This window comes from Pinus tabuliformis, chromosome 5_1 (genome assembly GCF_031772625.1).
Source record: "Pinus tabuliformis cultivar Carrire ecotype Pingquan chromosome 5_1, CPIR1, whole genome shotgun sequence".
NCBI lineage: Eukaryota > Viridiplantae > Streptophyta > Pinopsida > Pinales > Pinaceae > Pinus > Pinus tabuliformis.
Genome location: NC_142305.1, coordinates 519,384,260 through 519,405,421, shown reverse-complemented (window position 1 = coordinate 519,405,421; position 21,162 = coordinate 519,384,260).

Genomic DNA, 21,162 nt, shown 5'->3' with positions numbered 1-21,162 from the left:
GAAGGGGAAAATTGGCAGTATGGATGGCTGCATTCATTCTGCGGTCACCCTGGAGCTGAGACCGCCCTCTGCCACTGCGTGTCTGGGTATCTGCTGGAGAAGGTGCCATGGGAATGAGGATTGGATGGAGAAGAGGAGGGAGAAGCAGATTCAGGGTTGGGCATAGCGGGAGGACGAATGCTTCCGCCACGACTGTCCCCTCTTTTGCTGCGCATGTAGTGTCGAATGCGCGCCATGACTGAATTAACTTCAGAGCTAACACTTGGGGAAGCAGAGGAATTACTGGGATTAGAATGGCTGTTCAGAGGGAAAACAAAGGGGTTCTGAGCATGATTCAACTTACAATGGGTCGTTTGGGAGAAATGATACCCATTTCCCACATCTATGCAGCTGAGCAACCAACATCGTCTGCCAGTGATGGTGCGAGAGCTTGGCTCCGCAGCCTGAGGAGGGAAAAAGCAGTTTATCAGGGGAGGGAAGAATGAATTATGGTATGTGGAGGCCATATCCTTATGCGCATTACAAATTTCTCGACTTGAGCACCATAGTAATGGTGCCTGCAAGTCGCCATGAATTTGCCATAAATTGGCCTGGGAGGGGACGCGGGTGGCCATGTGGCCAAGCCGCCCGCCGTCCTTCAATCTAATTGCCATTAATTGCATCATGATCACCCGCATCCGGGTAATAGTAGAAATATATTATTTTAAAAGGTGAAATATATTATTTTAAAAGGTGGTAATTAATAGGTAGTTTAATTTTTGAAAGGTTTTTGGGTTAGATTTGAGCCATATATTTTGACATAGTTTAATGTATAGACGAAATAGCTTTTCTCACTGCAATTTGGTGATAAGAGAGATAGTGATATTTCTTGTTATTACGCTATTTTATAATGAAATTGTAATGTTATTTAAAATATGTTGTTGAATATATAAATAAATTTAGTAAAAAAAACCTTTTAAAATATTGAAATTCTATGGATTTTACAACTTAAAGATTCTAATAAATTCTTGTTAAAATTTAGATAAAATTAAGCAAAAAAAAATGTCAAAAAAATTAAAACATAAAACATTTAAATTACAATACAAATAAATCTATTTTAATATATGATAAATGAATCCAAGTACATTTACAATTCCAACTCTCTAATATTATGAAAATTCTAAAGAATATTCCAAAAAACTATATATATATATATATATATATAATTTAATATTATAAAAATCCTAAAAAATATTTTAAATTTTTTTAGATTTATATAACTTTTTAGATTTTTTAATAATTTTTTAATTAATAGTGACTAGGATTGTTATTTCTGTTAATATTTTTATAAAATGATAAAAAAATATTTAATTTGGTTTAGAATTTCTTTTTAGAGATATATGTTTTTTTTTTAATAATTATTTATTTTAATTTATTAAATATTTGGATAAAATATTATAAATTTCTGATTTTTTTTAATATTGATAATGATGAACTTTATTAAAATGTAAAAGAATAAAAAATTATTTAATGATTTAAAATTTAACATTTTAAATTGTTTTATGTATTATTATTTTATAAAATTTATGAAAATTAAATTTCCAATTAAAATTATAAATATTAATTTTAATGGAAAATCCAGGTCATTTTTATTTTCACCTTTTGTTTATTTATGCTTCCATTTTATTCATTAATAAAATATAGACATTATTTATTGATAAATATGAATCCAATTTATTGTAGATATTTATAATAAAATAAATATATATGTTTTTAAAAAAAAACCTAGTTTCAAGATTATAAATTAAATTTGTTTATTACATATTTTTTTTATAATTTAATACTATATGAAAGTTAAGTTATGAAACCCCGAGAGTGGGCGGTAGAGATAGAAGGATGCATCTATGTATAATAGTAGAGGAGAGAAGTGAATATGTACATTTATAATATTCAATGTAAATTGTTTAAAATAAGTTAGAAGTGTAAAGATGTATTTTATAAGTTATTTTAAAAGGAGTTGTTTTTAGTGGGATTTTTTTAAGTTTTTTGATTGATTTTTTTGGTTTAATTTTTCTAAAATCCGGCACGAATTTATTGAAATCACAAAATTGATGGGTAAACCTTGCAAAATAAAAATGCCTTAGGGGTTTTTATTGGTGCTGAATCCATACATAGAGTCAAAAAACTAGTTTAAATAACACAAATCAAAGTTTCACATCAAAATTTTCACCCGATTCCGGTACTGGAAACTCAAAAAAGTCGCACTATAAACAACTCCTTTTTAAAAAGTGAAAATATACATTAAAATATTTAGAAAATAATAATAACATCAAAATTATATCTTTTAAATAAACACTGTTATTTATTAATAATAATAATATTATTTTTTTAAACTATAATCATATTAATACATTAAAATTATTAAATGATATCACAGTAAAATAATAAAATTTGTAAAATAAAACTATTATTTATTAAGCTGTTCATTCTATAATTAGTATGATGTGTAACTTTGCCTATTTGTTATTAAAGTTGAAAATTTGCTCATGTGGGTCTAAATAAAATTTTAAAAAATAAAAAAATAAAATAACTATACAAAATATTTAAATAATGTTTATTCATAAAAAAAATTGCACCTGAAAAAATTGGATCCTTCTCGGCTCATGTTAGATCCGTATTTGATGGATCTATGTTGGTTTATTAACATTTCTTTCTAATAAGTCTTAGGAAAGATAATATTTATAGAAGTTTATTGGTATACATTTTATAATAATTTTTTTTAAGTGATATTAATCTTCATTTGCCTTCTATATTCAAAATATAGAAGAATGCTTTCCCAACTTGTATTTATACTTTTGGCTAGCAAATACTCTAATGGAACATGCATAAATATTCCCTAGAACATGAGAAATTAAATGGAAGCCATATCTTGTAAATTTATAAAAGTAACCCTATAATTTTGTGGCTCTACGAGTGGTAAATTGCTTTGCTACTAGCTTGTAACATTTATTTAAAGAGATAACTTATTTAACTTAGCAAAGGTGCATCAATATATTCCTTCTTTGTGCACTTGGTAAATATGTAGGAAACAATGGTCAAATAAACATTATAAGAATCCCCATCATGTTTAATTTCAAAGTAGGGAAAACAATGATGACCAAAGATGACAACTCCTGACTCTAATGAGGAGCTTACAGGTTGGCAATCAAGAACCATTCTTCATAATTACAACCTCTAAGAAACCAAAAATATTCACAAAGATGACAACTTCTTGACTCTAATGAGGAGCTAACAAGTTGGTAATCAAGAACCATTCTTCATAATTACAACCTCTAAGAAACCAAAAATCTTCACACAAACCTCGTGATAGAACCAATGAAACAAATATAAGTTTCTTTAGATAACCATACTCACAAGTAATTAAGTGTGCGCAGTAAATAATCTTGCTAAAGTTGAGTGTGATTTCATGAAGATGTAATGAAGCCAAATAACAAAAATTAAGAAGAATGTCTCAAACAAGGAAACAAATAATCAAGTGTGCGTAGTAAATAATCTTGCTAAAGTTGAGTGTGATTTCATGAAGATGTAATGAAGCCAAATAACAAAAATCAAGAAGAATGTCTCAAACAAGGAAACAAATAATCTTGTTGAGGTTGAGTGTGATTTCATGAAGATTTAATGAAGCCAAATAACAAAAATCAAGAAGAATGTCTCAAACAAGGAAATGAAGATGTAATGAAGCCAAATAACAAAAATCAAGAAGAATGTCTCAAACAAGGAAACAAAGAGAGCTTACAACCCATAAATTGAAAAAGAGGATCAAACCGCTTAACATGTGCTCCAAACAACATGTGGCATTCCTAGATGCACAAGAATGCAAAAAAGCAACAAGAACATTACCTTTTCACAAACTTGCCTCTAAAGAAAGAAAGGAGGAAAGAAAAAAGCAAGAAAAACAAGCATAATTGGGGGAACAAATAATAGGTAGTTTTTCTCAAATTTGATTAAAAATTGCATTAAGAGATCATTACAACAACTAATTAATTGAAATGAGCAATGAGGGATGTGCAACTACCCAACACAATTGGGGGACAAATAATATGTAGTTTCTCTCAAATTTGATTAAAAATTGCATTAAGAGACCATTACAACAACCAATTAATTGAAATGAACAATGAGGAATGTGTGACTACATTCCTCAAACAACTACTCAAATGTCTTCCTGACTAATCATTAACCTAAGCATGCGTGATACTCCATAGAAAATGTGGTATGATTTATTATTAGTTGTTTAAAGAACTTGGTTAATTATGTAAATATTATAAATAAATAAATAATAAATAAAAAAATAAATTTGATAACTTCCTACTAAACCAGGTGTGAGAAATAACATGGAAAAACCTTGGCCAAGGTGCAAAACTAGTTACCGATATAAAGTGAAAACGTCAGAATAAAGTCTTCTTGCACCATAGAAGTGGGCTCAATGAGACATTTTACACCATAGAAGTGGGCTCAATGAGAACTTTCAGTAACTAGGAGACAATCATGTTACTCAAAATTCTTCCCACAAAGTTGAGATTGGGAGGAACATGGAAGAAAATATATATATATATATATATATATATATATATATTTTATATCTATTTACTTTATTTATCCTTAATAATGTTCATTTATTTATTGTTGATTTACTTTATCCTTAAAAAAATAATAATTTTAGAGAAGATTCCTATTAAGTTAGTGGAGTATAATGTATTAAATAAATTCATATCATACTTATTTATGGATATGTCAATCTTCTTTATTATTGTTGATTTATTTTATTCTTAAAAGATAATAATTGATGAGTAGTTTGATATTAAGTTAATATAATGTATTAAATAAATATTCTAATTGTAGAAGTATTTACTTCCGTATTGGTTATGATATCAAATATAGAAGAAACATTAAGTTTTAAGAAAACAATGATAGACCAAATCATTGTAGATAGTATAGAAGTAATTTTAAGAAAAAAATAACTAAAACAAGAAAAAAAGAAACCACCTCTGCACTTTAATATATTATCTTGTTTTGCAATTTTTTATTATTATTAGGTTCATGGAATTTCATGTGTAGAGAAAATCCTGAAAATAAAACATAATTTAAAACTATTTATTTCTTTATGATATTGAGAAACAAAATAAATCAATAAATATTCATAATATTAACTAGAGAATGTTTCTTTTCCGATATATTTATGTATATCAATATTCTAGTAATCAATTAGTAGACTTATAGTGACTATTCAGTTTTAAAAAGGAAAAGAGAAACTAACACAAGAATAAATAAACATGTACAAAGTAAAAACTTCTATTCTCTTCTTTTTAAAATGATAATTTTTTTTACCTTAGACAATATGGATAGAGTAAGACATAAGTTTGAAGCAATAATACCATGGTTCCTTTCATATTAAACATAATTTGAACACAAATGGCATAAATTTAAAGTTATTTATCATTTAGATCTTTATATTTAAGTTTTGGAGAGTTTATTAGCTAATATAAAATGAACATGACAAATGGTATTCAACTTTATGGTGGAACTTATTTTATAAATGAAAAGGAATTAATAAATTATTATTCAAACACAAATGTACACCATTGATTTTTGTTTATCTATTTAATTCAAAAAAATTGAATGTGTAATGTTGTAAATTTGAGGTTGTTTTGGCATGTTGGGAAGAATGTTTGTAATCTCCCCCACCTAGATTCAATTTCTTGTGAGGGACATTATTATGAGAAATATTGTTGAAACATATTTTATTAAGAAAAATCTCATATGAACAAGTGTTATATGAAAATGAGTTATGTTTTGTATGTGGTATTGGTAAACATAGTATTGACCCATGATATTGTAAAACATATTATTTATAGACTTAGGATATCCATAATGAAGTACTTATAAATTCACAAGAATTTTGATTATTTAAATATTAATTATTCATGCTAAAATAATAAATATATGCTTATATATATGTATAGCTGCATATGCCCAATAGAAAATTTAAGGGTTAGAGGATGGGTATATTACAACATGTTAATCCTTGGTAGTGGGCATTGTTCCAATATATTTCTATTTGTATCTTCATTTTTAGGCTATTAAAAGATCAATTATGTAACAATCCTGGTAAAAAATCCATGTCAAAAAAAATATAAGACCAAGGTCATGGGATACTATTCCAAGTTGAATTTTGGGCAAAACATCCAAGTGGGTGTTCATTTCAGTTATTATGGCTAAGAAAATTGGCAAAGGCAATGGAAAAGGCTTTGGAAAGGCAAAATGACATTTTTGGCACTTTTATTTATGAAAATAATGGAAATTAGGAGAAAAGGAAGGTGAAAAGTCACAAGTTACATGTGAGGAGGAAAATGAAGGAAAATAATGGAAAATAAAGAAAACAAAGACCTCACTAATAAAAATGCTTTTGAGGATCAGTGGGCAAGACTGGTTAGTGTAGATTTTTGTGAGTTCATCTTTGAAGCTCTCATTCTATTATCTCTCTCTCATACTCTTGGATGCTTAGAGTTTTCTTGGAGCACTCTTGGAGAGTGTGGCATACTTGGATGCTTGGAGCAAGAAGTAAAAGGAAGAGTAGGAAAGCGCAAGAGGATATCAAGATCAACAACTACAACGGTTTTGTTTGCAGGTACTGAGTTGCATGTATGTTTTCCTCACTAGTTTTGGCATGCATAGCATATGCATGTGGTTTTTTGGTTATGATTTGTCATTGGCATGACGGATTGCTTGGATTGATAGTGGATTTTCCTAGTCTTTCCATTTCCTGGATAGCCATGGTGTTGTGGGTTCATTTCCTTTTGTTTTCTAGTTGGTTCTCATGTTCCTTTAGTTGTGGGTTGAGTTACTAGTTCCTGGAGCCTTGGTTGGACAAACACTTTGGAGCCTTGTAACAACTTGGGTTGAGTTACTAGTCTTGGAGCCTTTGCTGGAAAAAAAATTTGGAGCCCTTGGTGGGTTGAGTTACTAGTCTTGGAGCCTTGGTTGGATAAACGCTCTGGAGCTTGACAACAACTGTGGGTTGAGTTACTAATCCTAGAAGCCTTGGTTGGAACAAACATTCTAGAGCCCTGGAAGGCTTGGGTAGAGACCAATCTAATGATGGTTTGTGATGTCTGACCATGAGGTGGAATCACTGTTTGATGGGTTGAGGTGTTTTGGCCTCTGGAAGCCATGGTTCAGTTTTGATGGATTGTTCCATGAGATCCCACATTCATGCTTGGAATATGGCATGGGGGTGACTGGCTGAAGAGAGATTTGGCTCAGCCATGTCTATGGTTGGGTGGTTCGTGGAAGTTCCAAACCTAGTTGGTATTTGCATAATTAATATGAGGTTATTTATCCTTGTTAATTCATGGGTATTATACTAGTTTATATGTGGATTATATGGCTATTGTTTCCTTGGTATTTATGTTGTTATTATGTTGGTTATGAACATGTATTATGATAGTGGCTATGTATGGCTCTCATCATGTTTTTACTTGTAAATGAATGAACAATGTATCTATGGCCTAATATATGAAATTGCAGCTAATGTGTTGAGGCATCAATGCTTCTTAGCAATTCTCAGATAATTATGAGACCCCTATGCTTAGTTATGCTGTTAAGACCTGTAGCTTTCATGTTTGTGACATGTTTGATGAAATTCCTGTCATGAGTTGTAGGGGTCTAGTCTAGTCCTTGCCTGCAAATGTATCTTTGTTCCACTGTGAAATTTCATTTATGAAGGTGTCATTGAGTTCTGGGTAGTGACCCGGGCTCTGGGCTTGAAAAAGTGGCACAAATCCTAGAGTCGTAGGCACAACACTAAGAAAAAATGTCCCCGAAAGCTCCCTTTCCCTCGCTGTAGGAGCTTCTGGAGCCTCCCAAATGCACCCTTATCCATATCAAGGGAGTGTCCAGGGGTTTGATGCAATAAAAATTTAGTCGGTCTTAGGGGATGGTTACTTGAGTGCTTGGGATGGCTCATGGGAATTCTGTTGCTGATGTCGAAGGTCCGTGTAATGTGTTTTGTCAGTTCCACTTCCTTAACTGACACATAGGGAGTCGAATCATATCATAGTAACTTATCGTCACATGTTTACCCCAGTTGGCTGATTACTTGGGTAGATGTGGGACGAGGGTGTGTTGACGGTGCTGGACCCGCCAACATGTCAAGGGGATATCCCCGGTAAGAAGTCCCAATTAGACCTCAGACCGTTTGGTGTAGGAGTCCCTGCAGTGGGTCGTAAAGAAATTCCTTGACCACGATGTTGCACAGAGGCAAGTAAGATAACTCTGTCAGTAGCAAGGATGTGATTGCTATAATGAGTCAAGGAAGGTGTATGAGAGGTTTCTAACATAGGTGGGTTGAGATGAGTGTGCCCCTTGGCAACCTGTAAGTGTACACAGTTGGGAAGGGAACACACGAGTGAAGATGCATCACAAGCTAGAAAGCAAGTCAGTCTGGAAATCCAAAGTGATGGTTAAACCAATAACACATATGCAACAAGATTCATATAATTGCATACAAAAGTGTTCATACACAACTACGTAAGTTAAACAACATACATTGCCACAGAAACCATAAGAGTCCAACTACAATAACAACATATGCATGAAAACGCGCTGGCTCTTATTATATAAAGAAGTGTAAGCTCCAATCATACAATACATCCATGCAAATCTGCTAGCCCAACAGTGGAACATTACAGCCACATCCACCTGCTCCTCCAAAGAGATGAACTAGCTTCGTGCAGTGGAGAAACCAAGGCGCGTTACAATACTGTCCAAGCTCTTTCCACGATAGTCTTATCAGAAGCTTGGCTGAACCAAAGCCTATACAATGAGTTATGAGGGACTATTTATAGCAAAGGGTGGGGTGGCCCTTGACATTCCCCTTTGTGACTGTTCAACTACCCTCATGACTATTCACCTACTCTATGACTGTTACATCCACTATTGACACTTGACTTACACTTGACACGACTCAACATTACAATGCACATGTACCCATGTGAGCACAATGGCTTGAGCAAGCCAAAATAGACATCACTCTGACTTAGACAACTATAGAAATCCAATTGCTCAACATCCTCATGCTGATCAACAGTGACATATTGATGCCAAGCTCTGTAGTCCGTGATAGTGTCCATGTGTTCCATGGTGACATCCGTCTAAAACATGACCTTTGCCTCCATAGCATCCAGGTACACTCCTCGGACTCCTCTGTCCAACTTGTCTGAAAGCATGCGCATCATTGTATTCAATGTGGCTGGACCAACAACATACTTGTGAATGATGTCTGCATTGATAGGAAAGTCTGGGCTGGTGGCGATGCACATCAACTCGTCGAAGTACGAGTCAAGCTCAGTTAGACCTGCTTCTTTTTCTTCACCTGGGTGAGAGTCCCAGTTCATGGGATCACATGCATGCGCACCACAACATCCATACTCTTGAATGCTTGTGCATGGGAGGCTTGTATGCTAGTGATGAATTGTGGGAGTTCTTCTTAATTCTAGATTTGACTTCGGATACGTGCCTTCAGCTCGACTGCGTTGACCCTCATCATCTTAGGCAAGTGAAGTGGCGATCCCTTGTACTTCATCATCCATGTTTGCATGTCATCAATAGCAGCATGCACGTTCATCAAGATGCATTTTGTTCTAGCACATCGCTGCTGCCATCTGTTGAGAGGGGCGACTGCCTTGTGCACGATACCAAACTTGGAGTACAATGCTTGCATAACTATAGCAAGGGACAATACTTAATCTAGTATGCCTTTTTCAGTTCATCTCGGGCGGACATTGTCACTAAGTCTCCTCCTTGCTTGTCCATTTGTAGTTCCTTTTCCATTCACTCATTCTTAGCTATTAGGAAGCGAACTCTTGAGCTAGTGGCTTCAGCATACACCCTGCTTGCATCGGCCAAGGTAACTGGATGTTTGCGCACATTAGTCAAGATCACTCATTCTTAAACTTTCACAAGAGATGTTTGATCCTCTAGAGTTGACACTCTGCGAGACTACACAACTCTATGTTAGGATTCATCAAACAAGATGTTGTGCATCTCTTCTTCCGGTTGATCACCAAGGATCTCGATGCCTCCTTGGTCATCCGAGACTTGCTCATCATCTGGATGCATTGAAGCAGGTGAGTCGACCTCTTTGTGGTGGGGCATTAGGTCGATGTCCTATTCCAACTCCTGCTGCTCCATGTCTACATCCAGCTGTTGAAGTGCTTGGTCTATCTCATGAGTGAAGTCTTGCCCCTACGATGGTTCACCCTGTTCACCTGATGCCAGCTATTCAGATGAATCAAATAATTGTACGGGCGCCTCTTCGTCTGTTTGCATAGGTTGTGCCCCCTATCGTATATGCTACTGCTGCGCTTCCCTTTCCTGTTGGTGCAACTCTTTGTTGGTCACTTTAATTGTTGATTAATTTAGACAACTAAGTGCTACATAAATTGTCAACCCAAGGAAGTCTGTTATTTCAAAGGAAACTACACACTATATGTACTCAATCTCAAAAGCAGTAAAAGCTGTAGTAACAAGTATACTAGTAACACCTTGTTCTAAGCAAACTGAAGCTCCGCTTTGAGTTATAGCAAAACAATCTATTTATCAAGGAATGATTGATTTCAATTGAAAAGAGAAATCTAATAAAAGGAGTCACTCTACAAAAGAATACACTAGCTGTAATAGAGAACATGACCCTATCCCCCGAGCAGGAACCTTCAACACCTGTTTCTGATTACCACGCTTATCAACTCACTCTGTAAACTTAATTGCCAATAAAACACTCATGGATAAACTGTAAATGACTTTAAGAAAATAATGCAACAATCAATTGGAAAAACATAGTTCAGCGATAACGCATGAGCAACATTCAGTAAACAAAACCTTAACAAGGTATAGATAAAAAAAACTCACTTAACACACTGTAGATATGTAATGGGTGAATCTTGTGATGAAGGTGGGCCCTGTCCTTCTCACAAGATTCCCCAGGAGACAAGAACTAGAAAGAATTGCTCAGAACAGTATTCTATTCATCCATCAATATATCATGTTACAAAAAGATTTAGTTCTTTTCTTCAGCTTCAAAAATTTCCAGCAGTCTGTCCCCCTCTAATGTAGATGTCTCCTCTTTTTAAAGAGGAGACATCTATTACAATTTATTACATTGTAAGTTAAAGAGGAGACATCTATTACAATTGATTACATTGTAATAGGGAAAACCGATTACCTATCTTTAACCCAATATACCAAAATAGGGTAATCGGTTTTCCCATTAACAAAATGCTGTTACAATGGTTATGGTAATGCTGACTTTGGAATGTGATCGTTACAGCCAGTGTAGCAGCTCCTTTGATGATCTTCTTCTGTTGCTGTCGTATCTAGAATGCAAACCACAACTGTTTCAGTAACGAGATTTACACATTGTTCTAATTGTTACAGCAACATAACCTATAATGATAACCCTGTAGTCTCCAGGCTGTTTCAACAACATAGACTGCAATGATAACTGTTTCAACAACTATCTGATTCAATGATTAACTATGAAGGTAATGTAATTATATGTAAAATAAATTAAACGTATAGTAATGAGAAGAAATATTATATACCTTAGGAAAAATGGATTAAAGTCATAATATGGACTTTAGATATAGGTTGAAAAAGGATGACATAATAGCAAAATATATGGTCAGAAAGGGACAATGCAGGGTCCTAACACTGCTGTTCCTTTCGGAGTTGCCCTCTCAGCTCATGCAACTCCTTCTCTACTTCATCCATTCTCTTCTTATCCTTCTGCCTTCACGCGATTCACTTGTCACACTACTGCCTCTTTGCCTCTATAGCCATAGTTGCTTTCTGTACAAGTGGATCTGCTTGAAACTTGCAGCTTTGCTCCTCCTCCACACGATCAAAAATATTACTCTTCCCTTTTTTGCGCACTGGTATGCTTGGCTCTGTTGCCACTGCTGCTACTACTGCTAATTCTAGTGCTTTCCATGATGCTGCTTCGATAACCACTCCATAGCGAAGCCAACCGGTTCATTGGGCTTGGAGAAATTGTAGCAATATCTCCATGGGTCCTCCTCAGCCCAATGAAATGCCCCGTGGATCCAGTTGAACTGAACTCTCATGCAGTGATCTTTCATAATGCAATGTGGGTCATACGGATTGTAGCTTCGGAGGTCGAATGGGTACTTCTTCATCAATTCTGCTTTGACATCCTCTTGCTTGATACTTCAGATATTACATAACCCAATCCGCAACATAAGAGTGGGCCAAGGTGCCTTCTTCTTTTGATTCAATCTAGCCGTTAATCCTACTGAGATGTGATAGGATACTTCCTGCATGATAAGTACATCCAAGGAAAAATTCAACAGAACATGCGAAGGATTCTCCGCACTGAACATTCGAATGAAAGTGCCAAACAGTGAGGCATACCAATATGTAATGCTTATTAGTGCCTCCATTTCTTCCTTTGACATGCAGGGTGGATCCTGTTCGAATATCATCTTGTACACAAGGGGCGACAAAATGATCGACAACTGTGTGATTACTCCTTTGAAGCTGCATTCGGACAACAAATTGAAATATGTGTTCACAACAGTCTCCGCCTTTGACCATGCCCATTCCAAGCCTAGGAACTCTTATCAGGCACAAAATGCATCTAGGATGTAGGCGGACATGTAAATCTCTGCATGCATACCTCCAGGTGACTGTCGAGCCTTTCTTACTTGTTCCTTCAGCTGATGAGCCAGTATGCTGTACCAGTTACATGGTTTTCCTTCTCTAGCCAATTGGTCCAATGCAATCACCCAACTCTGTGGGAAGGTTTCCATGCTTGCTTGGCCATACAGTCAAAAAAAAAATATGATCAAATATTGGTATGCCTTCCTCAACATCTTTGTCATGTAGATATGGTTGGGTGTCAACCTGAATCGAGCTATCTCCTTTACCCAATTCTTCAGAATGTCTTCAGAGTTAGCACTACTATTGGGTAAGCTGAATGGAGTCTCCATGACAGTCACGGGTTCTGACATATGATACATCTCATCTTAATCTCGTTCCGAGAAGGTTGCAAGCTTCATCCCACTGACACTGCTCAAGGTCATCGTCTCTGGATCAGTCTGAGAGATGATCAAATGTATCATGTCCACACATGGGAACACGGGATATCTGCATGCAATTCGATATAAGCCAGACTTGCGAATGTGCACGTACACATGATGGTCTTCGAGGTGTTCCCCAAAAGTGCCTGCAAATGTTTCATTGACCTCTTGCTACTTCAGTTTGATATCCTTGTCTAGATACAGCTTTGCATCTTCATAGATCGACATACTAGAGGACACTTGTTCAACTGCTGCTCCAATTGCATTCCCATCAGTGTCCTGAGATCCTATTCTCTTGGAAGCGATTAAGATAGATGAACACCTGAAATATCTGGAGACAAGAAACATGCATGGCAAGAAGTCTGTCAGTGAAAACAAAGCAATTTCAGGGAATGACACAACACATACCCGGGAAATTGATGGGCAAGATTGCGCAATTTCTTCTGAGGCTAGGTGACTGGCTGACAGAACTATGCAAAAGGAAGTCTGGGTTGTTTGGGAGGTAGGACTGGCTACTGGATCTGCACAATGTGCAATCCAGAATAGCTGCTAGCTGCTAGGATTGCGCAATGTGCAATTTGAGCTGGGAGTGACTGCAAGCTCAAGGACTACATTGTGAAATTTTCTAGGCCATCAGTCACTGCCCCTCAAAAATGCACAAAACAGTCCTAAAGGGCAGTTCTGGGTAGAAATGTGCATTTCTGGAGAGGAAGGTAGAGCCTTCCTTCCCCAGATTGCGCAATGCAGTCTCAGTGAAGGCAGAGTCTGGGCCAAGGTTGGCCCGACTCGTCAATGGGAAAATAAAATAAAATAAGATAGTGAATGTATGGAGACTCTATGTGAAAGTAGAATTGGTTGACAGTGCATGCAAAACATGAATGAAAGATTCAACAAACAGATCAACATGCATGTGGGTGAAGCGGTTCGTCGGTTCGACGAACATTCGTGAAAAACAATTTCATGCATGTGACAACAGTGAGATAGCAACGAAAACTGAAACCAAGCTAGGACAAGCTAGTATACATGTAAATGACGACAAGTGTTCAAATAAATCAAGCCAACAACACTCACATAAACGAATACATAAAAAGCGACAGAAATGATGAAAAAGACAAGTTGAGGCCACTTACTTGTGAATAGATGAGCCAGATGTGTCGAAGAGTCCTGGATGTGCTATGGGATGTCAGAGCTCCAAGATTGATGTGAAAGCATGAGCTCTAATGCGTCGAATAAATAAGTTTGGGTTCATGACGCGTATGCCACAAATCTAGGAAAGAGTGACACTTGGAGGGAAGTTTCTAAAACAACTTTGCATGTAACCCCCGACTGCTAAAAATAGCTCCCTAAATCATGGGATTCCTTTTGCATGTTGCCTTTTGCTATTTTGGGAAGAGAAAGTAATGCATGAATGCATGCAAGTCAAGTTTCTTTGGTCCTGGGTGGAATTGGTCAATCAGACTGCTCATGCATGTAGCTGCTCAACTGCTTGAGAAAAATGTGCATTTTTGGCTGGGAGCTGGGCTTAATACCCAGGAGGTTTGCGTAATTTTTGGGCAGAGTAGCTGACTGTTGCCTAGATTTGTGCAAATTCTGGGCTGAGCAGCCCTTCTAGGTAAATTTGCACAATTCCTGCTGGGAGTGTTCGTTGATAGAATTACGCAATTTTGGAGCCCAAGAGGCTGCCAGATAGAATTGCACAATTTTTGGAGGGAAGGCTGGTTGCCATCCAGAAATGCGCGGTTTTCTTGGGGAAGTTGCTTAGCCTGCAAATGGACCAAGTCTGGGTGAACAACCTATGAGGGAAATGCATTAAGCTGTGATCAACAGGCTGCCTTTGTGCATGAAAAACACTAAAGCTTGTGTACTTGACGAAGCAAGACAAGGTGCTGTGAAAGGTTGGTAGGGAGGCTCCAAAATGGGCTAAGGAAAAATTTTGGAGGGTGGTTGTAGCCACTACAACACTTGGCGACACACTAGTAGAACTCCAACTCTCTGAATGGACCTTGTTCGTGAAAAACAAGTCTAACACCTCTGGAAGTATTGTTCAATTCTCAACTCATCTTGGTTTCGCACTAGCTTGATTGTAAGATGTAGCATCTACCAAGATCTTGGTCGATTGACACACATTCCAAGCCAAGGCAACACAATTGTTTCGATTAGGGTTGAGGGGTATATTGATGCACAAGCAGTATAGTCGTCAGAGTCTTAGTTTCATCTCTGGTGTTGCTTTGCTGCCAGCAGGCCTATACAGTACCCTAATGGAGTCACATAGGAACACAAGCATGGCTCCGCTGCTAGCGAGCCTGGTCAGTACCTCGGCGGAGTTACTTGCATCACCTCCCTTGCAGGAAGCCTTTCTCTTCTTTCACTTTATTCATTTTTTATTTTGATTTTTTTGACTTTTCATTTTTTCATCTGTGCATCACACTTATTCATTTCAGAGGCGAAAGAGGGATCCAGACTTATTGATAGCATACGAGTTTGTTCCAATAGAGAAGTAGTTTATTGTATCTCTGACATGCCTGTTAAGGTTTTCCCCCTCACCTTACTCTACTTGACTTAGCTGACAAGGGTTAACCCAAAAACAACCGACTAGAGAAGTGACACTAATTAGCGCACAAGCATTGTGTTTTCACCAAGGTTCACTTTGAACAATACGTATTTTCCTTTGATGTATGATGAACTAAAAGTAACAAGATCTTCATACAGAGGCAAGATGATAGATAACCAAGTAGCGATAGCTGTACAAGCCCTCTTGTACTTCACCTAACTCGTTTCAAGAGTCATACATGGTTTCATGCAAAACTAACCTACAAATGAAACAAATGAACTATACGAAACAAGCGAACTAACAAACAACAAAGAAAAGTAAGAGTAGAAGCAAAAGTGAAAGCAAAGCAAGTAAGAAAACAAGCAAGCAGACAAACAAGCAAACAAAGCGAATAAGAAAACAAGCATGCAAGAAAACTGACTGAAATAAAACACTACTCCTACTCCTACACTAACGATGCATGTGCCTGATCACATGAAGTGATATTTCCAATGCATCCACTGATGCATTGGTTGAACCATGTTGGTGAAGGCTTGGTCTGCGAGCAAGCTAGTTGTGCGAACCAACAAGAAAGAAAGATATAACAATGAAGACAACCACACTTCATGTTTCAAAGTGCCCACATGACATAAGTGAGTACAAGTGCATGATGAGCAGTCCGTGGACTTATCATAGTGCTGTGTGACACTATGTTCAACTTTGGAGCATAAGCACACTCTTGAATGTGGCATGCAAGCAAACGAAAGAAACAAAGATAACTTGCATCACGAACAAGTGCTCGCAATGTAAGATTCCTGCAATACATGAGCGATGGGATCGTGCAGTTCGAGTGGAGGAGGTGTGATCTGTGTGTGATATGGATCTTCAATGCATACAGATGAGTGATGAGGAGCCTTGGGTGATTGAATAGTTTCATGATTGAAAGTGAGACTAACCCCAAGAGAGCGAGGACCTGACATAACCATTAGCTTGGGCTGAAGTGCCTTGATAGTCTTGGGTGTTTAAACTTCATCATCAAATAAATCATCATAAACTGGTGGCTTTGAAAGATCAACTGTGATAGAGTCATGATCATGAGAAAATGCGGAAACAAATGGATCACGACCACCACGATAAGAAAAATCAATGATTTCATCGGCATCCTCATGATCAGATGAATCAAACAGAGGGGTAGATGAAAAGCGGACAAACTCATCCTCTGTGTTTCTAGAAAATACAGATGAAAGATCAAGTGGATTTTCAATGAATAGCTTATCCTCTCTGTTGTCGAATGATGGACCAACCTCTAGTGAGTCTTGCGAGTGATCAATAATGGATGCATTCGTGGATGAAGACACATATGCGAAATCATGGATGACAGGTTCACCAAAGATGTTAGGAAAGAACGAAGGGGGCTTAGACGGAAGGGAGTCTTCCTTCACTTAGTGTTGATGCTCAAGCTCCCACTCATACTCTTCATGAATGACAATGCATGTTGGTTGTGCACCACCAACTCCCTCAATCAGTTGTTCCTCATTCACAACAAGTGAAGAGTCTGGAATGGATGAACACAAGACAACATCATCTGGAGGAACACCCGAGTGCAAAGACATAGGTCGTAGAATAGAATGCATATTAGACTCGAAGAACTCACAACCAAATCCGTGTGAAAATTGAGTGAAGTGATGTTGGGAGGATGTGAAAGCTGAACAAGTGTGTGAGCATGATCCTCAACATCACTCATCAGTGTTGGAGCTGTTGAATGAGAGGAAGGTGGACAGTTAGTTGAGATAGTGACCGCATCCACATGAGATTGCACAACTCCATTAATGAAGAATGTTGAGCGAGGTTTGATCTCAGGCTTCTTCTTGGGACGGGAATATTTCTCAAGGCAGTACTCGAACCGGTCCCAAAGATAGTCAAATTTCACCTGGCTCCTCGGAGCTTGAAACTGCAAGTCACGGAAGCATTGCCAAAAATAAATAACTGATTCATTCAGAGCCTTCTGTTGCTATACCAGTTATTAGTCAAGATAATCTGGATCAAAATAATAGAAAGTGCCTTCAATGAGATCACAAAAATGCTCAAGTGAGTGCACGCTATCAGCGGGTAGGCTGAGCAGCCAACAATGTGGAGATTCGCGAAGTGTGTGTGCAAGCAACAAGCTGGCCTGTTCATCAGAACACCCATCTTTCTCATGAAGCATGGAAAGAAAGTCATGTAAGTACTCAGGCCAAGCCACTTCGCCTTCACCATAATACGTGTAAGTGGACAAGAGATCGAAAAACTCCCCTGTGATGGAGACATCTTCACGATTTGAAAAGCATCGCGGAGGGAGAAGAGTGCAGGAATCCATGAAAGGTATGCAAAGGTTCAAAACTGTATGAGAGGACACAACTTGTCATCTGGCCCTCCTTGTAGCACCAGAAATGTTGACGGTGCTGGACCCGCCAACTTGTCAAGGGGATCTCCCCGGTAAAAAGTTCCAATTAGACCTCAGACCGTTTCATGTAGGAGTCCCAATAGTGGGTTGTAAAGCAATGCCTTGACCGCGATGTCGCACAGAGGCAAGTAAGATAACTCTGTCAGTAGAAAGGGTGTGACCACTGCAGTGAGTCAAGGAAGGTGTATGAGAGGTTTCTAACACAGGTGGGTTGAGAGGAGTGTGCCCCTTGGCAACCTGTAAGTGTACTTAGCTGGGAAGGGAACACACGAGCGAAGATGAATCCCAAGCTAGAAAGCAAGTCAGCCCGAAAATCCAAAGTGATGGTTAAACCAATAACACATATGCAACAAGATTCATATAATTGCATACAAAAGTGTTCATACACAACTACGTAAGTTAAACAACATACATTGCTATAGCAATTAGGGCAATCCAAATATAATAACAACATATGCATGAAAACGTGCTAGCTATTATTATACAAAGAAGTGTAAGTTCCAATCATACAATACATCCATGTAAAGCTGCTAGCCCCAAAAATGGAATGTTATAGCCACATCTGCCTGCTCCTCCAAAGAGATGAACTAGCTCCGTGCAGTGGAGAAGCCAAGGTGTGTTACAATACTATCCATGCTCTTTACAAGATAGTCTTATCAGAAGCCTGGCTGACCAAAAGCCTATACAATGAGTTATGAGGGACTATTTATAGGAAAGGGTGGGGTGGCCCTTGAAATTCCCCTTTGTGACTATTCAAGTATCCTCATGACTCTTCACCTACTCTATGACTATTACATCCACTATTGACACTTGACTTACACTTGATATCACTCAAAATTACAATGCACATGTACCCATGTGAACACAATGGCTCGAGCAAACCAAACTAGACATCACTCTGACTTAGACAACTATAGAAGTCCAACTGCTCAACATCCTCATGCTGATAACCAGTAACATATTGATGCCAAGCTCTGTAGTCCCTGATAGTGTTCGCGTGTTCTGCGGTGACGTTCGTCTGAAACCTTACCTTTGCCTCCATAGCATCCGGGTACACTGCTCGGGCTCCTCTGTCGAACTTGTCTGAAAGCATGCACATCATTGTCCTCAATGTGGTCAGACCAGCAACATACTTGTGCATGATGTCTACACTGATAGGCAAGTCTGGGCTGGTGGCGATGCGCATCAACTCGTTGAAGTACGAGTCAAGCTCTAGTCAGACCTGCTTCTTTGTCTTTGCCTGGGTGAGCGTCCTGATTGATGGGATCGCATGCATGCACACCACATCATCTTAGGAAAGTGAAATGGGGCTCCCTTGTACTTCATCGTCCATGTTTTCATGTCATCAACAACAACATGCACGTTATTCAAGATGCGTGCTCTTCTAGCACATCGCTTCTGCCATACGTTGAGATGGACGAATGCTTTGTGCATGGTACCAAACTTGGAGTACAATGCTCACATAACTGTGTCAAGGGACAATACTTCATCTAGTATTTCCTTCTTCAGTTCAGCTCGGGCAGACATTGTCACCAAGTCTCCTCCTTGCTTAGCCGTTTGTAGTTCCTTTTCCATTCACTCATTCTCAGCTATTAGGAAGCGAACACTTGAGCTAGTGGATTCGGCATACACTCTGGTTACATCGGCCAAGGCAGCTGGATGTTTGCACACATCAGTCATGATCACTTGTTCTTCAACTTGCATAGGAGATGTTTGATCCTTTGAAGTTGACACTTTGAGAGACTACACAACGCTATGTTAGGATTCATCAATGAGATGTGCATCTCTTCTTCTAGATAATCACCAAGGATCTCAGTGCCTCCTTGTTCATCTGAGACTTGCTCATCATCTAGATGCATTGAAGTAGGTGAGTCAACCTCTTTGTGGTGAGGCATGAGGTCGGTGTCCTGTTACAACTCTTGCTGCTCCATGTCTGCATCGAGCTATTGAAGTGCTTGTTCTATCTCATGAGCGAAGTCTTTCCCCCACGATGGTTCACCCTGTTCACCTGATGCCAACTGTTCAGATGAATCAACTACTTGTACGGGTGCTGCTTCGTCTGTTTGCACATGTTGCACCCCCTTCTTTATCTGCTGCTGCTGCGCTTCCCTCTCCTATTTTCACATCTCTTGTTCCTTTTAGAGTTGCTCTCATAGCTTATGCAACTCCTTCTTTGCTTCTTCCATTCTCTTCTTGTCCTTCTGCCTTCGCATGATTCTCTTATCGCACTAGCCTCTTTGCCTCTATAGATATAAATGCTATCTCTACAAGTGGATCTGCTTGAAACTTGCAGCTTTTCTCCTCCTCCATGCTATCGACAATCTTCCTCTTCCCTTTGTCATGAACTGGTATGCTTGGCTCTTCTGCCATTGTTGCTACTACTGCTACTACTGGTGCTTTCCGTGATGTTGTTTCACAATGCTTCGCTAACCACTCCACAGCGAAGTTGATCGGTTCATTTGGTCTGGAGAAACTATAGCAGTATCTCCATGGGTCCTCCTCGACCTAATGAAATGCCCCGTGGATCAAGTTGAACTGAACTCTCATGCAATGATCTTTCACAATGCAATGTGGGTCATACGGATTGTAGCTTCGGAGGTCGAATGGGTACTTCTTCATCAGTTTTGCTTTGACATCCGCTTGGCTGATACTTCGGATCTCATATAACCCAATCCACAATGGAAGAGAGGGCCAAGGTGCCTTCTTCTTCCGATGTAGTCTATCTTTTAATCCTACCGAGATGTGATAGGCTACTTCTTGCATGACAAGTACGTCCAAAGAAAACTTTGGCAGAACATGCAGAGACTTCTCTGCACTGAACTTTCGGATGAAAGTGTCAGACGGTGAGGTATACTAATCTGCAATGCCTATAAGTGCCTCCACTGCTTCCTTTGACATGCAGAGTGGATCCTGTTCGAATATCATCTTGTACACATGGGCGAAAAAATGATTGGAAAACTGTGTGATTACTCCTTTGAAGATGCATTCGGACAACAATTTGAAATATGTGTTCACAACAGTCTCTGCTGGTGACCATGTCCACTCCAAGCTTGGGA